At 36.3% G+C, this 24,973-nt stretch overlaps 1 protein-coding gene across 5 annotated transcripts in view; it reads right to left on the minus strand.

The window, feature by feature from the left end:
- Positions 1 to 24,973, minus strand: part of CACNA2D3 (calcium voltage-gated channel auxiliary subunit alpha2delta 3) — a 468,281-nt gene that overhangs the window by 186,969 nt on the left and 256,339 nt on the right. The gene's annotated exons all lie outside the window — the stretch shown is intronic.

Here is a 24,973-nt window from a genome sequence, read left to right on the forward strand (position 1 = left end):
CAGGGAATTTAACAAACTAACAAACTGCACTGAAAACTAGACATTGAGAGCTCTTAGTGTCACGAAATAGAATAAGCATCCTTAATGCAATGTCAGGCAACACAGGGAAAAAGTGCCCAATTAAGACACAAAGGGAATGTAATAATAATAATAAACACTAGGAAGTCAAGATATGAGCCTAACATATCTTTGAATCTAGTAAAAGGAAATATATGACTGTATATAAAATGAAAGAAGACAACAGAAAACACAAAAATACAGAAGAGAGAAGAGAACTTGTGCACATGAAAGTTCTCTCTGTAAGAAGTATGCCTCAGGAAAGGGAAATCTAATGTGCAACAAATTAAGACAGAGGTTTTATTCAACCTTTTAATGAGACAGCCAAAAGAGAAAAAGCAGTTATTCAATCAAAGGTAGAAGTAGGTTAATTAAGCCAGACAACATTTGACACATGGAATTAAATCCCTGCCCAGCTGAGCCTGAGGGCCCAGCAGTCCCACGGGCCCTGCAGCAGGGACAGCTGTCACAGAGGGAGGGTGCAGTCCTGAGCACTGATCCTTCCCTCCGACTGAGGGAGGCCACAAATGCAGGTGGCTACCAGAGGAAAAGGAATGGCCAGCTGGGGGCAATGAAACTCCAGGAATCCTGGCTGATGCCACAGAGCAAGAAAACAAATGTAACTCCTCTGAAATTGCTTGCCTATGTGTCCATCATTCCCTTCCTATTCTTGCATCCAAGTCTATAGTTCCTTTGGGTTAGCCTGCCATCCCCTCCACAGGAAAAACTTTTGGTGTCTGTACTGTTTCCTCTCACCATCACGCACAGCATTTCAGGACTGCTGTATTTAAACACTGATCCGAAATAAAAACATTAGTGAACTGAAATGCAACACCTATTCCTGAAGAAGTCCATGAGTGGACATTTTATTCAGAGCACAAATGACAATGTTCTTATCAGTTTAATCTGTTTGGAAGAGATGAGGATAAGAATACCTGCATGTGGAGTTCAGAAATACTCACTGAAATTCTTAATAAATACTTCACAATATTGCCATATATAGGCTATAATATATGGTGCTCTTTGTGCTACATAGGTATGAGATATACTTACATAATCCTGTTTATGTGTGCTGGAAGGAAGAGGCAGCCCTGGACTGAAAAGAACCTTTTTTATTTAGCCTTTCCCTTTGCAACATTTACTCTGACATCAGCCATATAGTTGAAGTACACAATTAAGTTACTATTAGAGTCACTGAAATTAGAATCTGGTTTCTCAGATTTTTCTAGAGAATTCATTCTCATTTACTTAAAGTAAAAATTAAAAAACAAACAAGCAAAAAACCCCAACCCAAACCAAAACCACCAACCCCCCGCCCCCAGTTTTCCTTGAAAATTATCCACTCTAATAAAATTGTATATTTCTTTAAGCTCCATACAAAAGCCCAACCATGCTGAAATCCAATAACAGAGATGCAGATACAGTGTTTTTCTCAACCATAATACTTATACAACTAGCTCTAGCTCAGAAATCTCACAGAAGAATAAATACAACTTTCAAATAGCTGTGCAGTCATTCGAAGCAAACAGCACACAGACACTATCATCTCTCAGTTTATAGCTGTCAACTTTGACACCTCAGTCTGTATTCTCAGATCAACTCAATGGCCCTAATAGACACAGTTTAGAATGGACATCAACCACTTTCCCTAGTCACGCAACACCTACTGCAAATACAATCTACACAGCAATCTGCAAGCACATTCCATAAACTTTTTTCCCTGGAAAACTATGTATGAGCTTTTACTTCCAAATGCCTTCTACTGCATTCCTGTTCCTACCTCTGTACTTCATCTTTCTGTGTGATATTTGTCATATCTTTTACTTACTACTGGACATTTTCTTTTTTAAGCTGAGGCATGTTCCTTGAGTTACGTAATTTCCCATACAGCATACTTCCTTAAGTAACCGTTCTCTGAAAGCAGTGTGATAAGTTGTACTTGGGTTTTATTTTGAAGCATTACTAGAAGTAGATAGCATATAAATGTAAAACACGATTCAATGTATTCCTTAGACAAGGAAATGTACAGAAGTTCTCTGAGCATCCAGAAAATGTTAGTACTTCAGATGTGGGGAGCCACACATGGACTACTAAAGTGCTCTTTATTTTGTTTGTTCTCAGGTATTGAGCCATTAGTCTCAGTCTCTCTTCTGCCACGCAGTGCTATTGATTATTGGGCCACTGTCAGAGGGAGATTAGGATAAGGCTGACAGCTGGATGATGTTGAATCAGGAAAAATCTCAAATGATGCCAGTATACTTGAAGGAAGAACTCAGTTTATATACTGAAAAGGGTATCTTCCTTTTTTATGCAGCATGTATTCCTACAATTGGTAATGCACATTACTAACACGGGAGCTGCACCAGGTCCCGCAGCTGCTCCGGAACCAGCAGCTGAGCCCAAGAAAGCTTTCTACATGGGCAATTAGCCAGGGAATTGCAATCATTTATTTCAGATGTCATCCTTTCTATGATTCCTCTTTTTCTCAAAATCTGGTTATGACAACATATGCCATACAAACATATCTTGAGTCAATTCAGAAATACAGGACAATACAGAATATAATTTCTACATTAACTTCCAGATAAACACTGATTCTATCAATCCCTAATAACTTGAACAAGGTGTATTTGAAAGCCTCATCTGGATTACTCATAAAAGTGTTGAAGCTGCTTTGTCCTTAATTTAAAATATGGCATTAGAGCATTTTCCATTAGAAACTCTTCATTTGGAAACAGGTTCCACCATCTGCCTGAAATTGTCCAGAATCAATGACCTTCATGAAAATATAATAGAAGAGCCATCTTTTTATAGAGACTTGGAGCAAAGCGAGTCTCTCAACAAACATACATAGACAGGTTCTGCTGGTAACAATATCGTTTTAGCTATTTTATGCAAGGATGCCCAAGGCATTTTACTATTACCTACATAATTAAAAAGTAATAACAAACTTATAGAAACCTCAATAATTGGATAGATGAATTCATTAATATTTTGACTCAGGAGACAATGGTTGAACTTTTACGTCATTTAGGAAACTGACTGTGGCTGCCACTCAGACAATAAAGAATAAGGCAGGGATTTGGTAATCAAAGACCTGAAATCTGTTCCTTTCCCTGTCAGCAATGTACAGAATGTATCTTTACATACCTGTCTAATATCCTATTTGCAGTCCAACTGCAGTAATTGAAGAGCAAATTCTCCAGTTCAGGACTGTCTTTTCATACGCAGACACATCATTACTAACACCACAGAAAAAAACAGTAATATAAAAAAAACCCAACATTTGTTTTTGTCTACCAGTAACATTTGTGACCATAAGAGCAGCATGTTAGTATCAAAACTAATGTACACCAGCCTGACATTAAAAGAAAGAGATGTATGACAAGTAGTTGGTGTTATTTCTGGCTTACTCCATGTTATCACTGTTCCACTTCCATGCACACTAAAAAACAAAATAATGAATAATGGCATTTTTAAATAACTCTTATTTTAAAATTAAGATGCTAAAAGTCATTATGGAACAATTAAAGAACACAATTTCACTTGAAAGAATTTAAGCAAATGATGACAATAGCCAGGAGAAAAGCGGTTCAGAGCTTGAATTTTAGTCTGACAATTTTTGTCTAGATACTGTTACAGAATTCAGTACTGACCAGGAAACCTACATGTGAATTTGCTATACAGAAATTCAAATTCTTCTGTATTGTATTACTTTGCCAGCTATTCTAAGTAAGCCATCATAGATTCATGTTATTTTCTTACTGATATTTATTACAGCACCAATAATCTATCGGGTGAAATTTGCTTCCATGGAATTTAATGGAACTACTCTAGACTTTAGCTATCTAATAAAGCAGAATTGAGCTTACTGCCTGATTGCATGCACCTTTGGTAGTTATTCCAGAGTCTTAAAAACAAATCCTGGATTCACTCTACCTTTTCCACATTCTACAGCCTTCTATTTATTTCCAGAATCTCAAAGCAGACTTTTTAATCTCATTCTGCTTATCTCTTTACAATTTTGCTTCTGTCCAGTCCATTCTATGCCTCTAATTCTTCCAAGGAAGAAGGACTTTACAATTACTGTAACTCCTTGAGTTGGTTGCCACTTTTACCAGGACAGACCATTTTCTTCATCTTTGTTTTTGCACTAGCTCTATTGTTTCACCTTGTTTAAGCTTTTTTTTTTTTTTTTTTCCCCCTTTTTTTCCACTGAGGTAATTCTCTGTTGGCATTCATGACCTTTCTGTCAATGAGTACTCAGTGGGACTATTTATCTGCCTAAGCGCTTGCTGTGTGGGCCTCCATGGCACTTCACAAGAATCAGATTCTAAATAGGAAAATCACAACAGTACAATATGTTTCAAACTAGAAAACTGGTCAGATATCCAAAGGTCTTTTAGGAATAAAATTCACATCCAAAATTGCAATTCTCGTAAAATATTTTAGCTTTAAAAAGATAACACAAAGCAAGATTATAAAAAGTTAAACATGCTACTTTACAAACAGAATGTGTAACAGCTGATTTTTACTCCAGGTTTTACTATTGGTAACACTACCAAGACATGGGAATTGTATGTGTAAGTACTAGAGAAAATAATAACTACTCTTGTTTTTTCCTTTGTTAGTGTCTTGTCTCTTTCTTCAATAATAAGCCCTTTTTAACCTTTAATTTTATTTTGCGGTTTGAGAATCAGAAAAATAAAATCATATTTCTAGTTAAGATTACGGTTCAATCATAACATTTTGCCAAGTTTTATTTATTATATTAAAATAATTCAAAATGTGTTTGAATAAATCAAACTTAAACCATTTCTGATCTGAAACTGAGAGAAAAGCTACATCACCGCATCTCCTTACAGTCTATAACTAGCAGGGGAAAAGAATGAATTTTAAATACTCCACCAATTCAAAAGCTACATGGTTGAAAAGAAATGAATTGCTGAAGACCTAGGAGAGTCTGTTTCCAAGTCGATTCCCCACCAAGAACTCACTGGATGGATAAAACTTCAGAATCTCCTGTGATTAAAATGTTTAGGTTATTTCTTAACTTACAAACATGCATTTTAAAGCATCCTGTCCTAAAAGATTAAATTGATCTGTCCCCTGTCCAAACAGCAATCCCCACTTTCTTGCATACTTTGGCATAGGTTGGGGGTGCTAAAACTGCACCTTTCATGCTCCTCTCCTCAATCAACACATAACGTATTATAAACATCTCGAAGTCCAGCCTGGCAGTTATCCCAAATGCTCCAATCAAAGAGATTTTGTTCAGGTTTATCCATTCAGTGTCAGGTTTATTTTTGTTATGGTTTTTTGGTCATTTTGTCTTTAGTAGCTGTAGAGACCCCAGAATTAAATGGCTCACTAATCTAAACTTTACAGTCAACTATTTATGAATTTCCATATTATATTAAAACTTGTATGCAGAACTTTGGCTACACTGAAACAGAGTGCCTATACCATTTCATTTATAACTGGACAGACCCTCCAGGTATTTCCCATTCACGTGGGGCACAAAGCAGTTAAAAAAATGAACTTATGCAGATGGAATTGCAAAAAAAGTGAAAATTGGGCGGGTTTATTCAACCTTCCATTTTAAAAAAGCCAAGATATGCAAAAACTCCAGGGGTCTAAGCAGACTAACTCTTGGTCTTAAAACAAGATAGGAATAGAATTCAGAAGATCTCATTTTTGAGCCATGAACTTCAATGTCTTTATTTCTTCTACTGAGTTTTAAGCATAGAGCAGATTTCATGCATACAGCGTTTGCAAACAGATTGACATGCAAAAATCTAGGCTACAATAGACAACATCTGGGTCAAGCCAGAGAGCAGAACACATAATAGTGAACGGTGTTAAGTTTTTCATGGAAAAAGTTCCTCAACACAAACTCTCTTAGTAGCTTTTACTCAACTTTACAAGGCAGATCACAGTAACAGTGTATCACAGGGGAACTTTAATGAGAATTCTCTCTAAAAATCTACAGGTTGTGGTTCCTGGCTCGTGAATAAAGTTTATGGAACTAAGTAGATAAATCTCCACAGAATCTTTTGTGGGAAACAGATTAATACAACAAAGACAGTTGGGAAACCTCCTGAAAAATAGAAACTCATTTTCTAGTTGGCAACTACATATATTCTGTCAAATAATTATTACAAATAATGACCAACAGAACTGCTTGCTTTGGAGACAGCAGGAAAAGGTCTTTCTACCTGAATTCATAAACTCAGGCCCTGGGGTCTTGCACAGATATAGGTAAATACTTCATTTTATGTCCTGGAATTTTTCCACGGACTAGAGATATACTATACAAACCCATACTCACCACTCAGTCTTCCTATATGACCATCCAGGAGGTTTTTCAGGCACAGTGTAAGGTCATTGAGTTACCACTTTTTGAGCAAAAATTTGGGGTTTTTGAACCCATGGAGTTTTAATGCCAAATGGGCATTTTCTTACACTCACTGCCTGATTTGACAATTCTCATCTGTCCTCATGGTCACATTCTGCAGATACCATTAGGCAGACAAGGGTATGGGGGGACCTCATGGACTCTAACATGGATATGGTAACAGAACCACCATATCAAATGATATCAGAATTATTAGGTACCACCACTGTTATGCTACATGAAATATCAGCTTAGTGTCCTACTATATATGCCTATATACCTATTTTTTGACCCTCTTTCTAAAAGTTAGACAGAAATATTTATTACATGTTATTTCTTCCAAAAAGCTGCTATTCTTTAATGATTTCTGGTGAACAATGAACAAAGAAAGGACTTAAGCTGGCCTCAGATATTCCATATGTTGAACAGCTAGTGAAACAGAAAAAGAACACAGATCCTGTATGCGTTTCTGGTACAATCCCCGTCCTGAGGGGAATCCTCTGGAGACAGTTCCTAGTGCCTTCATCCTACCATGAGGTCAAAATGGTAGCGAGGCAGGGGCTAATGAGAAATTCTGAAATCCTGACACACAACTTTTTGTCCAAAAGGCTCATTAATGTCACAATATTATTTTAAAAAAAATATTTGATGTGGAAGATTCACATGGTTTCACCTATAACTGTTCTCCAGTAATGAATATGTGATGCCAGATTTGATTTCTATGCATCCTGAGCTCAAATAAGTTTTAGGTGGTTCATGAGGGCAATAAGGTTATAAGGTGTCAGGTTTTAGGGAGACCTGCTCACGGAAGTGGCAAACCGAAATACAAGTATACAGACAAGGTCACAAATTCAAATGCTTTTCACAGAAGACTCTTTCAAAACATTCCCAGTGCATAAATTAAAGCACACACTTAAGGCTTTTCAGGATCACTGCTGCATCTTGACATAAAACAGAAAGCAATGTCAAAAGATAAAAGAATTAAAAAGAATGTTGAAACTACAGCAATTGTACTTGGGTTTGTATTTAATATATTCCTCATAGTGGTTTTTAATCATCACGATTAATGAAAAGTAATTGCATTTCTCTCCAAATTACTTGCTAATTAATTGGATTTACAGTGGGCATTAATACCTGAATATTGGGTAATCTTTCACTGACTGCAGCAATGTCATAGTATCTTTTAAGATATATCTTCACCTCATTTTGGATCAGTGAACCAAGATTTTTTAATAACATCCATTGTTATAAAGAGTTCTTGACTAATACATTTCTGAATAATGCCTTTAAGCAAAACACATATGTAAATATTTAATAACTACTGAAGTAAAACCAGGAACCAATATGAAGAAAAAAAATTAAAGACCAAATATATAAAAGTCACATGAACGATAAAGAGCCACCAACTATTTTTACCTTTTCTATTTCTTTTTTTTTTTTTTTTGTAACTATAGATGAAAAAATTTTAAGTGATAAAAACGAAAAATTATCTGGAGGTTGAGGAAAGACTTAGTACCTACCAGCATGAATCCATTCCACAAATGTAAAAAATGACCCGCATTTAAAGTCCAGAACTCTTCTTCCCTACTCTGCAAATCCCCCTCACTTCTTCCTCCCACATTTACAATGTGACAAAAACCTATTTGTTCCATCGACTGTATTTACCTAATGACCAATTTACAGATTAAAGAATCAGCAAAACCACTTTGTATCCAATCACAAGAACATTATTTTCAGAAAATCTCCTGCTGTGTTTTTTATTATAGCACAAATCTTCTGTAATGAAAGCTTTTACACAGAGAGGCTCCTGTTCTTTTATTTCAGGGAGCCACTAGAAAAATGCAGTTCTTCCTCCATCATTTATGAACAAAATTCTTATAGAATAAATCTTCACATCGACGACTGCTAAGTACTAAACCAAGTACTTGCTTCTGCCCTCTTACTCCTTCAAAGTAGCAAATACATAACGCAAAGCTACAGCTCTACATCTATAGCACACCAGTAAAAAGATGTTTTCATTTATTATATGTAGTTTGGGGTATTTGCTTTTCCTCTGCCCCATGCAAGTCTGCATTATTCCCTTATCAAGGGAGCAATGACCCCTATCAATTTTTCACTTATTGTGATAGCATCATTGCCATACACCTTATACACTTTCTAGATTACAGACATTTTCAATGGTTTTCTTCACCAAAGTAAGCTATCCAATGGGGCAGTAGACCATAAAATCCCAATCTGGACTATATGCAGTTTTCTAAATGATGACAGAAAAACAGAAGCTGGAAATTATATGGTGCAATATCGTAGCATTTACAGTAGCTAGTGGAAACCATCCAATCAATATCTTAACAGTTGGCATGCTAAAGGCTGCTCAGGGAACACGATGTGCTGACTAGTGAACATTAAAAGGTATTCCTTCATTGATCATCAAACCCATGACAGTCTCCTCTCAAGTCTTGCTTGTTAGACTTCACACTGCTCACTGACATCAGCTCAGATTGGACTGAGGCAATGCACAGGGATGGACTGTAAATCAGAACAGTCACATCCCACCTGGCTGCGGCAGAGAAAACTTTAGGCCTCAGTTTAAGTCACTGCCACGCTGCATGCAGAAGTAGTGAGACATATGCCCACCCTGGGATTCATCATTACTGCTATAAATAAATAAAATACATAAACCCTCAAAACTTAAAAATGAAAGAAGAGTAAAGCAAGTTTTACAGAAAATTCCAAATACTGAAACCTGACAGAAATACACTCTTTAAGTCTTTGGGCTCAATCAGATTTACAGCTGTAGCTACCCTATACACTTTCAACAGAAGTAAACAGAAAATCACCTGTTCCTATGTCACACACATACTATAGCTAGCGTCTAAAAGGAAAACATCAACCTAACAGTCAAGAAAGGAAATAAAACTCTGCCAGAGTATATTTACGCTTCGGGCAGTGTATGGGGAGTTGCACATTAACAGAAACAATCAAGTACTTTTTAATCTAGTGAGGGCAATGCACAATAATAGCAAAGACACCGGCAGAAGCATGAATGCAGACCGGCTGTGTGAGCCAACCCCAGACTCCCCAAGGGATCTGTACTGCCCCACCTAGCCCAACGCCTCAACACCCACTGTGACACACACACAGCTCTGCCAGGGAAAGGAGGCCTTTAACCTGCTTTCACTGCCTGTCTGCAGCGTTGCCGTTGCTTGCATCCTCAAAAAACACCCCAAGTTCTCTCCTAAACATCAGAAACATCATGGCATGACGCAAAGATTTTAAGTGGTGTCATTGCCACAGCAGGGAATCAACTAGTAAAGATAAAGCCCTGCCTTGTAGCTGCAGCATGCAATGCCACATGCTCAGGGGTGGGACGGGTACTAGGCTTGTACAGCAAGCAAGGTTCCTCCATAACCACAGGTATTACAAGGGAATGCCATACCTCATGATGATTCTCTCTGCTCTCTATTTTTGTTGTAGAAACACCTTCGTGCATAGATATGCTTAATCACTTAGTACTTAAGAGAGACTGCCAGTCTTAATGGGTTTCCATTAGGTTGCAGGGTTCACCAAACTATAAGATTGAAACCATCTAAGTACGTAGTTACAGGAAATTATTTAGAAGTCATGTGTTTGCTTAAACAGCTATACTGTCTTCTAGACAGTTTTCTTTGTTCTAGAACTAAATTGTATATTTACCTGTATTATTGTTGTATAGTCATTAGAAATGGTATGTAGTTCTGGCTATATTAACAGCTCATGAATTTTGAACAAATTATTCTAAGTCTGCAGTGCATTTTCCCTATCCATAAACCAGGAATAATAAAGTATTTTGAGGACTTTGGATACAAAGCATTCCTTAAAAATGAACTGTTATTCATTATTATCACTATCATCTGGTCAACTATGAAAATCTCAAAAGCAATCAAAACATTTAGATGTTTTAGAACATTTAGATGTATTTTATTAAGTTTATCATAAAAGCCTAGAGTGAAAAATTATTCTAATAAAAACGTATATTCACAAAACTTCAGCTAGACTCAGAATATTATTTTAATTGATCCATTCCAGTGCTCTTTTTTAAATGACAGTTTTCTATGTGATATTCAGAACCAAAGAATCTCATTTAGTTTTAATTTTGACATCCTATTAAAATTTGAAGCATTTGACTTTTACCATTGATATGCCTCTTACAATATGTTTCTCTTTTAATGAATGTATATATATCAAACAGACAAAAATCAGAAACATGACAAAGAATGATGGTGAGCCAAATAAAACATGCGTTGGTCCTGAATATAATTATAACCTTATGAACTAATGAAGAACAAATATGAATTGAAAAATTCTTTGAAAGTGAGCAATGTTCCAACTGCTGTACAGAAAAGTGGTATTATGCATCCAGAGGCAATGAGGAGCCCATCCCTACAACTCTGAACGCTTTTCTCATGAATCTAAACACATTTAGGCTCATACAGCTACAGGTCCTATGTGAAACGTCAAACCAGCCTACTGACAAAGATATGCAATAAACCAAAATCTACTAAAAAAATCAATAATTGTTTTAATATAGAAGCAAAACAAAGGTATCAGAAACAAATCAATGTTTTCTGCTAGCGTGGAGAGGACTAGAAAAGGTTTGCATTTACTAAATAAAATGTTTTGAATATACATCTTCAATTATATATATATAATTTTACTTTTGTAAAATATATCATTCAGTCTTATGAATTGCAAGATATTATAAGATATTATAGACTTGCAGCCTGATTTCTGAGAACAGCATTCCCTTTAAATGGTTGTGTATGTCAGATGATTTCTACCCAGCTCTCACTCAAAAAAGGACAAGAAATTTTTACAATCTATGATTTGTCACCTCCCTTGACCATTCATGTATTCACTATAGTCTGTTCATTTTAAGTAGGATTTCTAAATTATAAAAAATAAAATGCTAGATTATTGACTTTATAACTCTGCACCTGCACTGGTGTAGAAACATGTGTCTCAATTCTTTGGTATTTCTCTTCATTAAACGCTTTCAAATACTTTGTTTTTTCCCCTCCTTTTCATTCTGAATAATAGGAACTTTCTATAAGTAACGCATTTTCTTTTCTTTAAATTTTTTTCCCTTCCTGAGAAGATGGATTATATTTTTAAATCATTAATTTTCTACAGCTAATCTAAGTTTTGTTTGTGCATGTACCAAATCTAGGAGTGTGGGGAACATTACCACAATGAACATCAGATTCTTCTAAGCAAAATCCTCAACATATTACTAGAAGGGTTAGGGATTTTTAACAAGTTTTTTTACCAGCAAACATACTAACAAAGTGAGTAGAAAGATTCCAAAAATGTTCTGCTGCATTTTATTCTTTTTGTGAGATAGCCATTCCCTTCAATATCTTCAAAGGCAAGCTGAGCTGTGACTCATCCTTAATTCTACCTTAACCCTCCAAAACTCTTGTGTGTCAATTTAACTTCTCCCTTCATGAATTTGTAATATGAGAAGCTATTTAAAATAATTTAGATATTCCCTCTGGTGCTTCATTTGTTGAGTTTTCTGGTACCATAGTGTTTATTTAGCTTATACCTACCCCAGTCTCCAGTGAGGCTAGAGTGAACAGATTGATAAATTCTCATTTTCAGTAGATGGCAGATCAAAGTTATAGTAATACATTACGGATGTAACTGTTTCTGTAGAAATTAAGCAATCAAACATGGCAATGTCAAAGTAAATGTAATACAATAGGTCACAGAATTCTGATTCATTGCTGTAGTACAACATTCAATGGAAAACTACACTATGAAATCTATAGCATTACATAAATGTTTGCTTACTCTATCAATGAAGAAATATGATTTGCCAACATAGGATGATATTTTTCCCCTATTCACTTAAGCTCACCTTTCTTCCTGCTAAGAAAAATTTCACTTAAGATTTTCAAAATATGTGAATCTACAAGTCTGCCACCACAACTTCAGAACATTTAAGAAAATAGCACCCCCATTCTCTTTCTTGTCCTCCAACAGTAGTTTTGGTATCTTTTCAAACGTGTCACTTGAACAAACCAAGAATAGCTCTCATATATTCAAAATTAATTGGCCTGAACATCTTTGTTTTTAGGAATGCATGAAAAATGAGTAAAGTCTGTCCTATTTCTGTTCCTGAAATCAAGAGTAAACACATATGCACATGCATGCACACCCCAACTATTTTAGGAGATACTCAAGACAATAGGTCAAAGACATGATTCGTACACTGCAAAGCTAGCCGTTTTAATTCTATGCCAGGTGACTGTTACTTGTCAGTGAAAGCTGGTAATGACAAATGTTCTCTACAATAATCTACAAAACTTATTTTGCTAATGGACCAAAAATTCTTATTGAATTTTACATGTGGTCACAAAAGAAATATCATATAAATTCCCTCTTCAACAGAATACATCTAATCATTTCAAGTCAGCAAATCTGGGCATTTTTAAAAAGTTTTCTATTTCTCTTGGCTTTTCAAAACTCAGCTTAAATTAACGGCGTAAGATAAGGTACATAGTCAGGTCTTCAGATGCTTCTGACACACAATGGTGCTTAGATATGGTTGTGCAAATGTAGAATTAATCCTTGCTGTTTCTAAAATACATCCCTAGACTCAAATCAGAGTACCATCAAGGAATAACGTAGACTGGGTATCTTCATATACGTATTCACATATATATAGAACCAAAAACTTTGCCATTGATAGTTGCAACATAGGATTGCGCTGCCTGTATTTTTTCCCACATCAACTAAGGACAATTTTCTCTGCTATTGCCAAAAAGAGGAAGAGAGCTGTAAGAAAATTTCTTCCAATTCTATGACACGCTGACACTCTGACTGTAAGACAAAGGTAAATATGCAAGTAGATTTTCCTAGAAGAACTCCACAGAATAAGTCCTTTACACATTATCAATCCTCTGCCTGCTCTGAGTGCTTTAAAAATAGCAACTATTGACAAATACTAACAGGTACTAACTAGCAATTTCTAACAAATTTCTACAAATAGTAACTTAGCAATGGCCAGCTAATACCATTCTCTTTTAAAAACTCTCTTAGTTTACAGATGAAAAAAATAGATACTGATGGTTTGCTTTTCTATCAGTACTAAATGAAGTCTGGTCATAGTAAAATGGAGCATAGACAGAAGGGCGCTATTTTAAGCTGCTGGCACTGATAATATTACTGTTGCAAAACCTCATGCTTGTTAAGAAGTATATGAAAAGAAGCTGTACTTTGTCACATCCCTCTCACTAAACTCCCAAAATTTTATATGGCCTTCTATTTTTTTTCTGCTCATACTTTATTTCACTTGGAAAGTTAAAAAAAAAAAAAGTTATTTTCAAACACAACTTTTGCACTCCTGGATGCAGTGCAGTGGCAGTACACAGAGTCCAACCCAGGGAGATACAGTGCACTGATTTTCAGAGAAACACACACATGTCTAAGTAAAAATAAAAGCCTCTTTCTTAATGCATCTGCCTCTAGGTTTCTTGCTTTTTCTCTTGTTAATGCTGCACAGATGGGACAGCTTGAGTGGAATTCCTTCCTAGATCTCTCATTGTCAGTGATGAGTATGTGTTCAGTCCTTCTTCCCTTATACCCATAATGACTCTCTCATTCCCTTTTTTGGATTCTGCTCTCCTCTTTTCCCATTTCAACACTTCTCTTACAACTTTTGTACAGCCACCCCAGTCAATTTCTAGCACGTCTAATGGCATGCATAAATTCACCATTAATTTTAATACCTAGCTTCCTACACAGTAGATTGAGATGAACCCCAAGCCAGACTACAAGTCATAGAAACTTTGAATATTCATACCCATGTATATTATTAAAACAGCATGTGACGAGGTATGGGATTTTTGTCTATAGTGTGAAGCTTTTGCAAAAGGAATGGAAATACACTGCTGTCAATTAATGCATTATGTTCTAGAAAATTCTAAAGTATGCATAAATTCTAAAGTTGCAGAAACTCAAAACATTTGCAGTTAAAAATACATCAGTGTCTTAATCCTATGGTACAAAAAGAAAGATCTTTTTCACTTGATTTATGAGAGAAAGATGCGAGAGCATTAAGACTTCCCACTCTGAATTTAAGAGCTGCTTTTTAAAGGAAGCTAGAAGTACACATAGGTGACATTGTGACTCTAAGAAACAACATCCACTGTATAAAACTCTCGGAAGCTTTTGAAAATGCCACTAAACACACGTTAGAGGAGTAATTAGTCATTACAGAGGACTGTGAACATGTTAAGCATTCAGAATTCCTAAGGACTGTATTTTCTGCACCAGCATAACTCTTCTGCATAGTGCTGCTGGGAAAGACTGTCCACGGACGTTAGCCCAGGCAGATTATCCCGCAGTTGTGACAGGTCAGTGAGGAATAATTCTGTCACTATCACTCTTTTCTCATGTAGCAGAGGGAAGTAAGCTTAATTAGGAAAAAGGAATAGGGGTAAGTCAACACAGTGTCACAGTCTTATTTGGGGTACCTTTGGCTTCTGATACCTAAAAGGATACTGAAATGCCTGAAACATGTTAAAAATCTGATTGAAATTTAAAGCAGCAAGATGAAGCTGTTGACATCTCCATTATATTACAGTGATATCACAATGCATTCTTCTGCAGCTTGGAGTGAAACTTCATGTACTCTACAAAAAATACACAAAAATTATATTATTCATTTTCCTTCAAGACTCTTTCTTGCACATTGGGAATATACTTTATGGTTAAGTCTGTGCTCTATATTCAAAAGCAAAGCACTTGCCAAGCACAATAGAAATCAGTTCAAAATGTAAGATAAGACTACACACTGAGAACCAGCAACCTGTCATCTCATTTCCTAGACTTCCAGATATGTACTGCATAGCAGTGCTCTTACAGAAAGAAATGTGCTCAACAGCCATATTTAAGATTCACACACTGCACAGTGGCACTTCAGCATGCTGACATCTATGAGTCTGTTACCACTTCTGTATGCATCCTCCTTTCCAAAACTTGAGGAAAATGGAAAGAGTTTGAGGACTTCCCTATTTAGGCAATTCTTCATAAGCCTTCCAGATGGAAGATAAAAGATAATGCTCTTACGTGAAGAGATCTAATATAACTATCATGCTGTATTCATGTATATTATTTCACAGCCAGTGTACTATATTTGAAACCCTTGGCACCGATTCCTACTTTATTTTGTTTTATGACTGTGGCTAGTCCCAGTCTTGAATTAAATGTCTGCTTCTCACAGAGGATGTAATCCAAAAGAAACTGGAGCCAAATCACTGATTTATAACAAAAACTGATTAAAGCACAAGACTTTTTGTGCATAGAACTTTCCCCAAACTTGTATAATATGAGAGAGTACCACTTGAAAAAAAGAAGTACCAACAGAACACTTTAAGGCTAGCTCTCTAGAAAGTGCAACGAATTTACAAACGCTCACCTGAGCTAACAGGAGAAGGAGATTGCAAGTCTCCCCCTGCATTTAATATGAAGTACTGCAACACCGTTTCCAACAGTCTGACGTGGGAGGAGAAATGACACAACTTGTACGTCTGTTATTGCAGATACTTTTACATTCTTGAGAGGACCTGCCTTGGCTGCATCCCTGAGTATTTGCACTTCTGTCCCAGGGGAAACATTACCCATTTAAAGGTCACAGAAAAGAAAGGGTAATGAAGTTTATACACTAGCATGATCTTTTTATGTACATACTGCTTTATTTATTGCTTAATTTAATTTTTGACTTTGGTATGCATCACTCACGACGATCACGAAGGTCTGTAAATGAAAAGCAAACTGAACTAATCTAAAAAAAGAAGTCTGGAACAAAAATGTTGGCTCTGAAAAAAACATGCAAGAGAACAGATGTACAAAATCTTACTTTAAAGTATGCACATATAGGTAACACAAGAGTAACTGTACTTCTATTAATTAATGTTAAATCAATGCTTTAATTAAATAATGGTGAGATGCAGGCATAGTCATATCCTTCAACTAATTAAAAAAAATTTAAAAAGTTTTTTGTACAATAGAAAATCAAAGATGAACATTAAGATCTTAATGTGCAAAATAATTTATTTATAGATTAATATTTTTAAAGCTGTCCTAATTAGATGCAGCAATAAGCCCTCTGATATGCAAGCAGTGCCTCTGCTTTCCTGTATTAACTTCTTCTATTAATGTTATTTGAATACATGCTTTGAATGAGAGATTACGATCATTGATTCTGCAGAAAGCTTTCTTTCAGGAATATGTTTCTAGCTTCCTATTTTTGTATAATGGTAATTGTCAAGGAAGCTTTTCTAGCTGAATACTACAGAGTACAAGATGTGCATCTTCTCCATTTTATTCCAGGTGTTTTTGTAGAATTGCTTTACTGATCAGGTAACTTATCCAAGAAACTTTAACCTACCTGAGGTCACTCAAATGATAGCTTAGGGACTACATGGCTAGTTAGAAACTGGAAATAAAGGACTTGGATGTTTTCAGAAATTCAGCAAAGTAGGGCTGTAGAATCAAAACATAAAATACCAGACCATGCAGAGTATCAAATCTGCTACAGCTGGCAAGCATAAGACCTAAACCAACTACAAACAATGGGTGGACCTGATGATGTAAACCAGTCTTGGTCACACATAAAGATGGCTCTCATACCCCTTACGTTTGTGATACCTCATCACATAAAATCAGTTTTCAGTACTAATCAGCACTCTGAACAAAATCTTTAAGTTGGAAGTCAGCTTCTATCTGCTGCCCACATCCACTAACATCTTCACATTGTTTAAGCTGCTGGTCACAGCCTCTGTTTTTTAAAAAATACTAATTCAAGGCACACTGTAATTCAGTTGCATTCTGCCCCCATCTGTACAATTTCATCATCGGTACTTCAAAGAAGAGATAAGAGAGAGGACACGTTGTCTTTGCAATAGGGGCAAAATCTTTCACTGCAAAAGAGATTCTGCTTTTTTGCCCCATTTTGCCTTTTTCTGTCTCCAGTCTGGTATAAAGGAAGCAAAAGACTCCTACCTCTAATGTCTTTCTTAATTGTTGATAAATTATATTATCAAGGGATTTATTTAATCTTCCGTGTATTTAGAGATATTTTCAGAAATTTTTTAGCAATTTTTCTTGGGATGAAACATTTTTTAAAAGTCATAAAGCACCTCTCCAACTTAACAATATATATACATGAAATCCAGAAAAATCATGTAGTATAAAGATAAAAAACCCCACCAAACCTAACCTAAATCACACTTCAGAGAAATGTATACTAGCATCATATACCAATACCTAATGATTTAGACAGTATTTCCAAAGCCCAAAATGCAATTTACAATTTTAATGGAACATTTTTGCAATAGAAGACTGCCAGATTTATACACATCTCAAGGATTCTGAATGCTTTCATCAAAGACCATGTATTAAGAAACAGCAAAAGAAACTTTGTATTTGTTCTACACTAGAAAAAGTAGAGGCAAACAAGTTCAGCTTTTCTGCAAGCAAATACAAGTTACTGAACTGTAAGCACAGCAAATAATGTAGTTACGAGAATCAAACAGGGAAAAGGAGAATATTTTTAGGCTGCCGATAGTTCAAATTAATCATAATTTGGTCTTAGCTTTACTGCAATTACTACTTTACTTACTACCAATTTTCCTCCCAGCTGGAAAGTACAAGTGATTGAAGCTACTGTGTTTTTTTTAGATTTCTGAAGCATACCATAATGTAAAGGACATTGCAAATATATACATAAAAAGAGCCCTTGCCAACATGCAGCTCTGAACACAGAAATTTCTCCATGTTCTAACATGATTAACCTAGTGCCCTCAAACCACATTTAGAACTTGTGTTATACTAATGCATGTTTTAATTGCACATTTTGATGGGGTATTTGTTGCTAAGTGAATACTAACTGAATACTGATCTCCTGAAGATGAGTGGAATGGTTTTCCTGCCAGCAGGCACTTTAAATAGGGCATATAAATATACACTGCTGTTGTAAAAAACTTTGCATATATTTCCAAACATTCTTACATCAACAGTTTTGTTAGACATCCACTTTCTAATTTGGAATAAATATCGCTAATAAAGGCACGCTTAAACAAATGCATATTTGAAACAACTAAAATATTAGGACTAACATTTCATAACAGAGATTAACACAGTATAAACCTCCTTCAGAAGGTCATATTGTATAAATCCTGCTAATTAAAATGGAAATGTTAACTTTGAAATCAGAAACAATTTGGCCTGTGAAACCAGTATACACTCCAGTTAGTTTGTAAATTCAGTATAGCATTTACTACTAATGCTCAGCATCTTTTAAGGCACATTAACATGTAGATACAGCCCAGAAAAATAAGGTTTGAGTGTCTCATTAGCCTAATGGCTGAGAACATCATACTTGAGCACTGACAGTTGTTTCTGAACTCACCTGGGTATGCCTAGGGATATATCTCATGTATGTCTTCTGAGGAGTAACGATGACTCCTAGTCAGCTGTGGAAAAGCTTGCTTGTCTGCCAGGAGGAATTTTGTAGTCACTGTATCGGGGGTCGATTACTATCTAACTTCCCTGAGAAGTTGGCTACCTTCAGCATGGGCTGAATTCACATTCTGAACCAGACTGTTCTGTACCTCTGTCTAGGAAAAGGAGATGGGCCCTGGAACCCAAATACGCTAAAATCATCATCAATCATATGCATTGTTAATAACACAGAAATAAGGAATGAAAAGCAGCTAAGGAAGTTACCTGGAAGACCATCCTTAGACGAAGACCACTGAGAGGGGTGAAACGGAGCTGTGGAACTCTACTGGGTTAGTATTACAGGATCATGCTTTCATTTTAATTTCTAAAATACATTTATTTTTTTATGACTTTTACAGCATAAAACATTTTAATGCAACAGCCGCACATAAGGTTTTCTTAAGTCAACATGGACATTATTAACCCGATCACCCAACAAGTTTTCTTTTCAAAGCCATAGACTGCCGTAGTAACAACACACTCAGACTAAAGAGCATCCATTATACCTTAAACCAACTCCCAAATTATTATGCATTATTTGCACATAAGACTAAGATGCTCTTCAGTTGCTATTCTTTCTTCAAACTTTTATACCATATTTAATTTTAAAAACATGCCTCTTCTTAAAATGCAAATGTACTAATTAATCCAAGTTTATGAATAGGTAAATTTGGGTCCCAAATGTGACTGCAAAGAAATATGACTTAAGTCAAGTGACAGCAAGATCAAGTTAGAACCAATATCACTTCCACAAGAAGAATTTTCACCCAACTAACAGCACCATACAGTGACATGGCTTTAATTTTCTTGTTTCAGTGTTGCCAAGCTGTTATTTCCTCACACATGCACTTTATGCAAGAAACCAAAAATAATAAAAGTAATCAACACAGAAAGAAGAAAACATGAAAAATACGTGGTAATTAATCACATTATTTATACTGAAAGTATTTTGTTTTATTATTACACAATCTAAAACATTCTGTCCCACCCTCTTTTTTTCCTTACATTCTTTTTCTAAATTAATATCCTTCCTCCTTTAAGTACTATTTTAAAGCAAAAATTCTAAGAAAGTTTCCCCTAAACATTTTTTGGTAATACTGAGTGGAATATATGTATTTGTCTCTGCATTAGAGAGTGGTTTGCCTATATATCAATAAATTTTTTCCAATAATCACTATGGTTTTTAACCAGGAATACTACTGTTACTGGTAGAACATACAGCAGTTCTTCCAGAACGTGTAGTAGTTTTTGCTACTGAACAAAAACATTTTACAATGACCAGGGTCCCTCGACCTTTTTTTTCCCCCATTTCAGTAGCATCTACCCTAGCAATTCTGCTGACCCGAATCCATTAGTTCAGCTTATTTTCTCAATGAGGACTAAGCCAGTCCAACAACCTGGCTGCTACTTTCTGTCTACATAATACTGACATGCCCTCCTCTGATCGTCTCAGTTTACAAGTTCAGCTCTCTGCAGTACTCCTTGTTACTGGGTTTAATTATCAGCCTGCTCACTCATCTAGACTTGCTCTCTGAGCTGCCAGAGCCAGCTCAGGAGCATACATTTGAAGGGGGAACAGGAGGAAGAAAAAGAAGGGGATGTTCCTTCAGCAGCAGCAGAAATATCTGCATTAGGATGCACTGTCGCCTCCTGTTTGACATATCCCCATGCCCTGCTGATGGTATCACTGCTTTCCCCAGTTCAGAGGCACCTGTAGCTCGTCACAGCTTCCCCTGTGCTGCTGGAGCAGGACAGACTATGCAAACAAGACAGGGGTGGGAATGGGGATCAAGCCCACTTCCCTCCCCTAGGCCTGGCCCTCTGCTCCTTCCTGACCCCAAACTCTTTTGGCGTGGAGAATGCTGGGGCTTCAGCAAGTGACCACGGGGCTACAGTGCCACCAATCTGCTAACACACAGCTCCTGGGGGCACAGCCCACTGGCTGCTTTCTCCTTCCTCTGCACCACTTTGCTTCTTCCCTGCTCTCTGAAGTCCCACACATCATCAACGGTTTTAACCTGGCTCAGTTGTCTCTTGAAACCTCAGCCAGAAGGATATCACAATAAGCTTAACACAACTCAACTGTGGTGCTCTGCTCTACTCTTCTTGCCATCAACTGTGTGGTTTCATTCACCTTCTTTTGCTTTATCTTTCATCTGATCAGTCTGAGTACAGATACATTTTTTTTAGGTAGGATTTTTTACAGTAGCAGGCACACAAACCACTAGTGACGGTAAAATAGAGATGATACGACCTTACAACAGTACTGACCGCATTACAGTGAATGCAACTTCAGGTGGTATTATATATAATAGTGGCACCATAGTCTTATATTTCTGTAAGTGGCTAATGAAATGTCAGCTAAAGAAAGCTTGCTTTATTACATCCGAGAGAGACACACGCATGTTGGCAAAACTTCTAAGCGTAGAAAGTGCAGACTTAAAACTGCAAAATCTGCAGAGCTCAAATTTATTCTTGCTAGATCATACCAGAGAAAGGAAAATATGTTCACCTCTGAACCAAAAGCAGTGACTTCTAGGAGAAAGCTGAGTTAAACTATGCTGACTGTAAGATAGAACATGTGACAAGATGAAGTATAAAAAGGAGAACTGCTTTGATTTAAAATACTTTTTAGGGCACTAACATTCAAGAGCTATAATTAACAATATGCTCTTTCCAATGGCACCAGTGCATAATTTTTCACAATAAAAGAAACAGATTTCTCACTCAGAATTGGAGTCAACAGATGACAATACTTTGGTGAAAGCCAGAAAAGTTATAAGCCAAAGGAATTGACACTAGTAATTTCACTTATTTTCTTTGAGCCTTCCTTTCAACTTTGTAACTGAAAGAACTAAGAAAAAAATATAACTGAGTTCACATAGAAACTTCATAACCAGCTTATTTCACAGATGATGAAATAAGCACCACCAATTCTATACATTCCACAAAGGTCAGCACATTATCACTCAATGTATAAAATCTAAGAAAAAGCAGATTCAAGTGATACCGCACTAGGAAAGGTAGCTTGTATATCAGCAATCAAAATTGTTGCCATGACACAAAAACTGTAAAAGTATTTTTCCTTCACTGCATTTCACAGATGCTAGCACAAAGCGAGTAAAAGTTTGTAGTGACTCCCATCACAAGACAGACAAAATAAAACCCACTGATAAATATCTGTCAAGACAGCAGTTGAAAGGTATTATCTTTCAACTTGTCAGTGTTCATGTATAGAAAGAAAAAAAAAGGGTAAAACACAAAAAGCAAATACAAATAGGACAGGATTTGTACATTTGATTCTTCTTTAAAGAGCAAGAAGGTTGCCTGAAGCTTTTCAGGGCTCGTAAAATTGGGGAAAATTATATCCTGCTACTAAAGGAGAACTTCAGCACTTAAATTTCCTTCTGTCTTGCAGAAAATTACTTTGCTTTGGAATAAATCTGGATACAAATATGACTGCTGAAGGTCCTTGAAAAAAAGACCACCAGATACATTTTTTTAGGCAGAACAGAAAAGGGAAATTTTTGATGAAGTGAACCAGAAAGGACTTCCCAAATACACAGTATCAAAGGAGATAGAAAAAAAAACATTAAAAAACCTAAGAACAAGTGGGCAGATGTACTGGGTAGAAACGAGACTCCAGAAGAAAGCAGCAAGAAGAGAACATTTTTAAGTATTGGGGAGTTTGGTGCAGGGGCAGAAAGGGATGAAAGGGCAAACAGTGAACTGAATGCAGGACAGAGATGACAAAGGCAAAGAAAAGTTTGCAACCGAAGTTGGAAAGGAACAAGTTCTCTAACGCCATTGCTGGTGCAGCCCCTTATTCAGTCTATAACACTAACTATAGCACCTCTATTATTTTCTTGGAATGCTAGCTCATCTTTTAAAAAAGGAATTACCTTATTTCACCATCTAGATGAGGAGATTTAGCACATGTAACAAGTATTACAGCACTTGCTCTATGTAACACTTTCACTCTTCAGGTTCATTCACATCTACCTCTACCCTCAGTTGAATAAAAATATTTTTTCTTTTAATGTTTCATTTTCTTCTATAATGAAATCTATCATTTCCTCTCTGACTGTAAATATGCATCTAATCTCCTTATTCATAGATGTCACTTTTCATAGATGTCCTCCACTTGCACCTCAGCCTCATTGAAATGTACATCTTCCTTCAACTTAATTATCAATATTCTTCAGCAGTAACATTTCCTGGGTTACATTTTCAGTTCAATAGTTTCATTTTTTCTTTTCTTTATCAAAATGGGAGACTGGAATAGCATTTGTTCAAAAAGAACAATCACCAACAGGAATGCAGCAGCACATAAGTGATCTCCTTGGGTGTTTTACAGCCAAACGTTATATTTTTCCACTTTAAACTATTTAGTTATAAGATTTCTACACTGAGCAGTTGGGGTCTTCTCAGTCTTTCTCATATCTTTTGGTACTGTGACGGATTTACTTTCTTTCGTTTTGTTTTTTTAGTTGTTTCTCATCATTCCATATAGAATAATTCTCTAAGGAACACAGCCTTTTGGTGGCATTCATTTTCCTCAGCCTGTCTGGCTCAGCTGCTGCTGAGCTGGCCTATGATTTTGTTGCTGACTAGGCTATGGATAAGGTTGAGGACTAAGCCGACAAATAGCCACAGCAAAAGCAGTCATAGAAATAACAAACCACCTTGTTCCAGCCTGCGATTTAACTTCTATTTTGCTTCCTCATTCAGTAAAATTCATGTGTGCACAATATTGCCTCAACACCATTAAAACTTCTTCATCATTTTTGGTAAGGCATACAACTATGTTCTATTAAAAATACAATTAATATTAACAGCTGGATGACTAATTTCATTCTAAAAAAAGGAGAGAGATCCCAACACTAGCCAAATTAAAATCAAGCTGTAAGTGTTTCTTTTAATAGGAAAAAAATACAGTTAATGTCACATTCGGGGCTTCTGTTAGTCACTTACTGAGAAAGAAAGGATGACTCCTACTCTGTCACTTTTCTCTCAAGCTTTAGTGGCAGTCCATGGCTATCGGTGAGAGACTGGAACAGAGTACAGCAGTACTCCTGACTGGGGAGGGGGGGGGGACCAAAAAAACAAACAAACAAAAAAAAAACCCAAAAAAACCCCACACACAACACAAGGTCTGGCTAGTAGGTTTTACTCTTAACCATACATTAGATTTTCCTCACATCAAATTTGCCTAAACCAGCAGACACTTGCTGCTTTCCTCTGCAGCACACCACACTGTCATCTAGGATCATTTCAACACTTTCACCTAACAGTCCTGTGCTACAGCTAAGACTCTAGAATAAAGCTGTCTCCTGCCTCCTGCCCCCTTCCTGTGACACACAAGCGTTTCAAAGCATTCTGGTATTTCATAGCAAAACTGCGTTTGTCACAGGATTACATACACTACAAATGTGTGTGGAGGGAGTATCAAAGTACATGTTCTTGTCAATTTTTCTGACCATCGTTTTGCAGCCACATCCTTACTGACTGCTCCTTCTCACCATTCCCACACTTCATCTTACTCAAAACTGCTCCTTCTGGCTCCTTTCCCTTCCCTATAGCTATCCTTCCCTTAATTGACCAAATCACTCTTTGTCCCTTTCCCTGCCTTTTGTGGCTCCAGCAGGGAACTCAGTCCAGTAAGTCCAGAAGAATATTTTTTAATTTTAGCAGCGTTTGACCCAAGCTGTTTTCCTGTAGACTTACATTCCTATTTTAGGACAAAATATAGTTTCCATTATGTACTTTTCCATGCTTGCAAGTTTGGAGGAAAAAAAAAAGAAAGAAAAAAAAAAGAATACCATAGATAATAAAAAGATACAGATAAATATTTTAAGGGTAAAAAATATAATTTATGAATAAAAAAAAACTGATAGCATAGAGCTTTCTGGTTGTTAATACAATTACGTGAAATTATAAAGGTTAGAAAAATAAAACCGAGTCCCTTGT

This window comes from Falco peregrinus, chromosome 5, assembly GCF_023634155.1.
Source record: "Falco peregrinus isolate bFalPer1 chromosome 5, bFalPer1.pri, whole genome shotgun sequence".
Classification (NCBI taxonomy): domain Eukaryota; kingdom Metazoa; phylum Chordata; class Aves; order Falconiformes; family Falconidae; genus Falco; species Falco peregrinus.